The sequence below is a fragment of the Bison bison genome, unplaced genomic scaffold (genome assembly GCF_000754665.1).
Source record: "Bison bison bison isolate TAMUID 2011002044 unplaced genomic scaffold, Bison_UMD1.0 scf7180017864517, whole genome shotgun sequence".
NCBI lineage: Eukaryota > Metazoa > Chordata > Mammalia > Artiodactyla > Bovidae > Bison > Bison bison.
The window spans coordinates 4609055-4617151 of record NW_011495070.1 but is presented as its reverse complement, the minus strand read 5'-3'; positions in this window follow the sequence as shown (position 1 = coordinate 4617151).

The window sequence follows — 8097 nt, the reverse complement described above, 5'->3', positions numbered from 1 at the left end:
TCATGTCCATTGAGTCGGTGATGCCATCCAACCATCTCAACCTCTGTTGTCCCCTTCTCCTCCTACCTTCAGTCTTTCCCAGCATCAGAGTCTTTTCTAATGAGTTGGCTCTTCACATCAGGTGTCCAAAGTATTGGAGTTTCAGCTTTAGCATCAGTCCTTCCAATGAATATTCAGGATTGATTTCCTTTAGGATTGACTGGTTAGTTCTCTTTGCCGTCCAAGGGACTCTTAAGAGTCTTCTCAAACACCACAGTTCAAAAGTATCAATTCTTTGTCGTCAGTTGTTATTCAGCATTTCTCCATTTCCTTTCCTCTTTACTCTTTATTTCATCTTAAAAAATGTTGAGTATTTATGTTTATTCTGAAATTATCCATAAATATACATTTATTTTTTACAGTTCTTATTTTATATGAATATAGCTAGTAAAATTTCAGATTTAATTAACATATTAAAATTGCCTAGTAAAATTAGATTAGCAGTTATTCATTTAATCAAATTGTGTTATATTAAAATAATTCTCCCTAAAGAAAAGCATATGATATTTTACAATTAATTTTATAAAAAGTCTCCTTATGATCTGACTTTTAAATAAAATTAAGCATCTCCCAGAAAGATATCTCTGGGAGATAGTGGAGGACAGGGAAGCCCGGCATGCTGCAACCCATGGGGTCACAAAGAGTTGGACATGACTTAGCGACCAAACAACAAAATAATAATGTTTTACTTTTCCAGTTTGCCTATTTTCTAGGTTTCTCATTTATAAAAATATCTTATTGTCCATAAACAAGCACCTCACTGCTCATTCAGTTCTTTTGTGTATTTTTCCTTTCTGTATGAAAGATTCTCCTTCTCCATTTCTCTTATCAAAATGCTATCTTTCAAGATCCTTCTACAATATTCTCCTTTTCCTTTTTTGAGCAGTTAGTGTGTTTTCTTTCACATTAAAGCAACAAGACAAGTTTTAGAATTCATCAAATCTTTTAAAATCCCACTAATAATACCATTTTTCGTATCCTCATTGTTTAGTTCCTGAATTATAGTAGGAGACTTCTATCTGCTTTTCTGCCACTATTCTCTCTCTTTAATTAATTCTCCATATTTCTGTAAGAATTACATCCTCCAAAATTTTCTTAAGTAATTTCTCTTCTGAAAAAATCTCTCTTGGTTTGTTCATAACCACCAAATAAACCTAAGCATGTAATACGGATGCTTTTCAAGCGTTGCTGTCACCTGGCCCTCTGCCCTCTTCCACTGCTCCATCTCCCCATTCCCTTGTCATTGTATGTCCTCCTTTAGTGTGTGTGTATATATATATATATAAAACACAAAATAGGTAAACTTTTATTAATATAAACTTGCTTTTTCACCTGACTGTACAAAATAAATATTGAACCAATATTGAAATTACAATAACAATAAATTATTATTCTCCTGGCAGACTCGATAGGATTAGTCAGTGAATTATACAGTGATGATAAGGAGAATAAAAAGTCAGATGTGACTCTGTTTGATTCTGAATGATTGGAAAGACAGTGTTGCTGGTAGAAAAATTTAAGGAATATATAAGGAGGCAGGTTTAGGGAAAGCTGATATATTCAGTTTGGAAATAGGCTGAAGTGCGTATGAGGACAGTCTAGTGGAGAAAACAAAGAATAGTTGAAAGTGTGATTAAAGATTTGACGAAGGATTAAGCTTGTATATGGGTACTGAAAAGTTTACATTAGGGTGAATGTCATATCACAGAACTATATTAATCACTGAATATTATATGTATTTAAATATTTATACAAAGAAAAAATGTTTTAGTATGACATATGTATACCAACCAGAAATTTCATAAAAAGATAATGATTCATTTGTTACCTATCTACATACTTAAACCAACCTCCTGTGTTAAAATTATCACAAATACATCTATTTGAAAACAAAGGACTAAAATATTATATTTAAATACAGAGAAAGAATAATACATAATGTAATAGATTCTTTCTGATATTGAAATACCATCTGAATAGTGATATGCAGTATTGTGCCTCTTGGTTGTCTTGGCAACTGCATCTCAAATTTGGAACATCAAGTTTTCATTTTCTATGAGTTTTCATAACAAGAATGTATAACAGATTATATAATGGCTTCTTTATTTTTTTTAGTTTGATGTAGCAGATGTAAATACATCCCTTGTAATATGAAATATAGATCAATTAAAGTAATAATTATTCTTAATGGTGATAATTTAGAAATGAACTAGTAGGCTATTTATTATTCATAACTACACCAATTTTGAGCAACAAGAGTTTGAACAAACCTCTTCTATGTTCTGCTAAATGTTAACTATCTGGGCAATAATTGCTTGAAGTTTTTTGAATATAAAGTAGTTATGACTTTAGCTTTATTTTAGTTACAGTCATGTCATATATTAAATGAAAATTAAATATCCCCTTGTTTTCTAGCTTTTTTAATTTTTACACTCAGATGCCTAATTTTCTGAATAACTATCCACTACTGTTTATGGTCATCTGTATAAAATAATAGTATTTCCATGTACTGAAATAATGAAAGTGACCTATTTCAGTATTTTGTTTATTAGGCCAAAAATATGATAATTTTTGAACCCCAATAAGTTCTTATTTTTTACTTTTAGCAAGTCAAGTATATTTTGGCATATAAACCAGGGTGTAGACCTTTTTAATGATGAATATAGGTCTAAAGAGTTAAGGTCTGAGGAAAAGGATTTAAAGATTGTAGTAATCAATCAAAGAATCTGTTTGCTATATGGGTAGAAACATACCTTCTTACATGGAGCATCCATACTTTACTTAATGTACCTATGTAAATGTTGGCTCTGGTGAACCTTAATATACTCTTTTACTTGAAATTTTAATGATTCCTTGTGATTATTTGCCTTGTTACAGATATAGGAAAAGAAAACCACAGTATAGGAATTTGGTATATTTTAAAAACCAGCAGTGAATAAAACAATATTTTATTACTAATGATTACTTTATGTATAAACACTACAATAATTTATAATACGTAAGCAGTTATAAAAATTTACACATCAAAACTGGCCTTCTCTAAAATAAATTTCTATGACTATTTCAAGCAATGCTGGGCAAAATGTAGCAGCATTGATTTCTTCCTCAGTAAGGAAATAGGTAATGCACACAGAGAGTGACAGTGTGCAGCCTTATGTTGATGGAGATAGCCCGCTCTTCTATTTGTGACTGTGCACAGCTGGGGAATGAACCATTTGGGCTGAAATGATTGGTTTTGTTGCCCTTCTGATTTTGCTGAACTCACTATTTAAAAAAATCTAAATCAATAAGCTATTCAGGCAATTGTGCAGATATGACTTTTATTCTTAAGTCGATTTGACATGTGGTGGATTTTAGCATGAACCTAATCAGAGGAGAAGCCCATTTCTAAGCAGAGAGCTTCAGGCTAAGATTTCTTGTGCAAGTAAGTCCAGAAATCCTTGTATTAAAATGTGACTCTGCTTTAACAAGGGGAGAAACCATGTTGTTGAAAAGTACCCTCAAAAGTCATGGCATTCAAAATAAACTTTGTTTAAATCATCCAGGTAAAGGACATTCTATTTTTAAACTCTGGGCCTAAAAAGTTTGTACTTTCATTTCTTTTAAAAATATTTTTGCTTAAAGTCACTGTGCTTTAATGATGCCTTAAAATATTCAGGTTTTTCTCATGTATTGGCAAGAGCAAGAGGTTTGGGTCAGACTTTTCTAATGTGATATCACATTTTTGTAGTTGTGTGATCCTAGACCATAAATATTACACTAATCTATCTAACAAAATCATAATAATTATTATAACTCGAGATGCAGTTGGTTGTAAAGACAATAAAATGCAATAGAAGGTCTCCTGCCACCTAGTATGAAAGAGGCATCCAATAATTATCAATTCCCTCCCTTCTTCTCACTCTCTATTCTCATAGCAAATGGTCATTTCCCTTGAACTTTGCCTGTCATTAATATATAGCTTCTTCTGGACAACAGAAAACAACTCAGGCTTAAGGATGTGTTGAATAGAGAAGTAAAATTTTTGAGCAAGCATTTCAAGTAGGTTATAAATATCACAAAGAAATGTGTGATGATAGTTTTGGAACATCTGCACAAACAAAATAACTGTCAGTAAACAGAAGAGTAGGAAATGTGACTTTTTCCTGCAGATATTTGGATTGAGCATCTACCCTTTGATTTATGTAATTTTATCATTATGCTGCAACTGCTTTCATTCTGAATTATTCATTCAGCATAAGCTAGCAATAAAGGCAATGCCTCTTCAGCTAAACATTCTCTGACTTTAAAAAGGCTGTTTAAATGAACTACAGAGTTTTTTTCCCCTCCATTTTATGGTCTGAATAGATGTTGGTCTTGGACAAATCACATTTTGGGGAAATTTATCACAACTTTAAGAAAAGTTATACATACACTAATGGAATAGAACTGTCTTTGAGCCATGTCCTTGAATGGTCACTAATTTCTCTTCTTAGTCCCGGCTTCTCTGCAAAGAGTGCCACTGCAAGGCCTGTAGTGGAAATAACAGCACAAATATTGGCTTCTGCTGCTTAAGATACTCCAGATGGTTACAAGTTTCTGAAATTGCATGTGCTCATATGATTAGCTTTCTGAGTCTGTGCTTTCAAATGTGAAATCAAGGAATAATGGATCATTAGTGCAATATTTTGAGTCTTTATCAGTAGAGCCTATACTAGTATAGGTAGCATATTAAAACAATTGTTTTTTTCATATTTAGTTACATATTTTAAGTTCAAGTATTTACAGATTTTGTAAAACATATTTTTTTACACAAGACAGCCACTGGCTGTACCACATTGAAATTATTTAGTATTACCTTCTTGTGTTACTAGTTTAGATTTACTCTTTAAACTAAAACTCCTTTTCTATAAAAAGATTATTTAAACTAATTTGAGATTTTCGGTTAGTATTCTATGTTTTGCTCTTTCAACTATATTTTAAAGATGATCCTGCACATTTTTATTATTAGGTTGGTACAAAAGTAATTACAGTTTTGCATTGTTGAACTTTGCTGTTTGATATTGGAATACTTTCTTAAATAAATGGTTATGCTATACGTCATTTTAATGCACATTTCTTGCTTTATGTTTTTTTGCTAATGACATTACTTGCTGTTTATTTTATATTTACTTTAGATTAGGGAAATGATGTTAGATAAAAGGCAAATTCAAGCAATTTTCTTATTTGAGTTCAAAATGGGTTGTAAAGCAGTGGAGATAAGGCGCAACAATCATGCACTTGGCCCAGGAACTGCCAACAAAGGTACAGTGCAGTGGTGGTTCAGGAGGTTTTGCAAAGGTGATGAGCACCTTGAAGATCGGGAGCACGGTGACTGGCTATGGGAAGCTGACAACACCCAGTTGAGAGGATCATCGAAGCCGATCAGCTTTGATGATCCTCTTGTAACTACATGAGAAGTTGCCAAAGAACTCAACATTGGCCATTCTATGGTCATTTGGTATTTGAAGCAAATTAGAAAGGTGAGATAGCTCGGTAAGTGGCTGCCTCATGATCTGACTGTATATCAAAAAAATCATCATTTCGAAGTGTCTTCACTTATAATCAACAGCAAAGAACCATTTCTAGATTGGATTGTGACATGCAATGAAAAGTGGAATTTATATGATGGCTGATGACTACCAGCTCAGTGGCTCGACCATGAAGAAGTTCCAAAGCATTTTCCAAAGTCAAACTAGCATCAGAAAAAGGTCAGGGTCACTGATGATGTAATGCCCATCTAATACACTATAGCTCTCTGAATCCCAGCAAAACCATTACATCTGAGTAGTATGCTCAGCAAATCGATGAGATGCACCCAAAACTGCAACACCTGCAGCTGACATTGGTCAACAGAATAGGCCCAATTCTTCTCCATGACAATGCCCATCTGCTCCTTGCTCAACCAACACTTCAAAAGTTGAATGAATTGGTCTATTAAGTTTTGCCTCATCAGCCAAATCCACCTAGCCTCTAGCCCAACTAATTACCACTTCAAGCATCTTGACAACTTTTTGCATGCAAAATGTTTCCACAACCAGCAGAAGGCAAAAAATGCTTTCCAAGTGATTTCCAAATCCTGAAGCATGGATTTTTATGCTACAGGAATAAAGAAGCTTATTTCTGGATGGCAAAAGTGTGTTGATTGTAATGGTTCCTATTTTAATTATTCATGACCTATTTGAGAATAGCAACCCGCTCCAGTGTTCTTGCCTGGAGTATCCCATGGACAGAGGAGTCTGGTAGGCTACAGTCCATGGGGTCGCAAAGAGGCAGACACGACTGAGCGACTTCACTTTCTTTCTTTCTTTCTATACTGATTTAAAGTTCATGGTCCACTGCACAACAAAGGAAACTATAAGCAAGGTGAAAAGACAGCCTTAAGAATGGGAGAAAATAATTGCAAATGAAGCAACTGACAAACAACTAATCTCAAAAATATATAAGCAACTCTTGCAGCTCAATTCCAGAAAAATAAATGACCCAATCAAAAAAATGGGCCAAAGAACTAAATAGACATTTCTCCAAAGAAGACATACAGATGGCTAACAAACACATGAAAAGATGCTCAACATCACTCATTATCAGAGAAATGCAAATCAAAACCACGATGAGGTACCATTTCACGCCAGTCAAAATGGCTGCAATCCAAAAGTCTACAAGCAATAAATGCTGGAGAGGGTGTGGAGAAAAGGGAACCCTCTTACACTGTTGGTGGGAATGCAAACTAGTACAGCCACTATGGAAAACAGTGTGGAGATTTATTAAAAAACTGGAATTATAACTGCCTTATGATCCAGCAATCTCACTGCTGGGCATATACACTGAGGAAACCAGAATTGAAAGAGACGCGTGTACCCCAATGTTTATCGCAGCACTATTTATAATAGCCAGGACATGGATGCAACCTAGATGTCCATCAGCAGATGAATGGATAAAAAAGCAGTGGTACATATACACAATGGAGTATTACTCAACCATTAAAAAGAAAACATTTGAATCAGTTCTAATAAGGTGGATGAAATTGGAGCCTATTATACAGAGTGAAGTAAGCCAGAAAGAAAAACACCAATACAGTATACGAACGCATATATATGGAATTTAGAAAGATGGTAACAATAGCCCTGTATCAGATCAGATCAGATCAGTCGCTCAGTCGTGTCCGACTCTGCAACCCCATGAATTGCAGCACGCGAGGCCTCCCTGTCCATCACCAACTCCTGGAGTTCACTCAGACTCACGTGCATTGAGACAGTGATGCCATCCAGCCATCTCATCCTCTGTGGTCCCCTTCTCCTCTTGCCCCCAATCCCTCCCAGCATCAGAGTGTTTTCCAATGAGTCAACTCTTCGCATGAGGTGGCCAAAGTACTAGAGTTTCAGCTTTAGCATCATTCCTTCCAAAGAAATCCCAGGGCTGATCTCCTTCAGAATGGACTGGTTGGATCTCCTTGCAGTCCAAGGGACTCTCAAGAGTCTTCTCCAACACCACAGTTCAAAAGCATCAATTCTTCAGTGCTCAGCCTTCTTCACAGTCCAACTCTCACATCCATACATGACCACAGGAAAAACCATAGCCTTGACTAGATGAATCTTTGTTGGCAAAGTAATGTCTCTGCTTTTGAATATGCTATCTAGGTTGGTCATAACTTTCCTTCCAAGGAGTAAGCGTCTTTTAATTTCATGGCTGCAGTCACCATCTGTAGTGATTTTGGAGCCCAGAAAAATAAAGTCGGACACTGTTTCCACCGTTTCCCCATCTATTTCCCATGAAGTGGTGGGACCAGATGCCATGATCTTCGTTTTCTGAATGTTGAGCTTTAAGCCAACTTTTTCACTCTCCACTTTCACTTTCATCAAGAGGCTTTTGAGTTCCTCTTCACTTTCTGCCATAAGGGTGGTGTCATCTGCATATCTGAGGTTATTGATATTTCTCCCGGCAATCTTGATTCAGGTGCCTGCAATAAAAAGTATTTTTTTAAACCAGTTTTCATATTTATATTACATGTAAAATATATATATATATTCATGATACATTTGG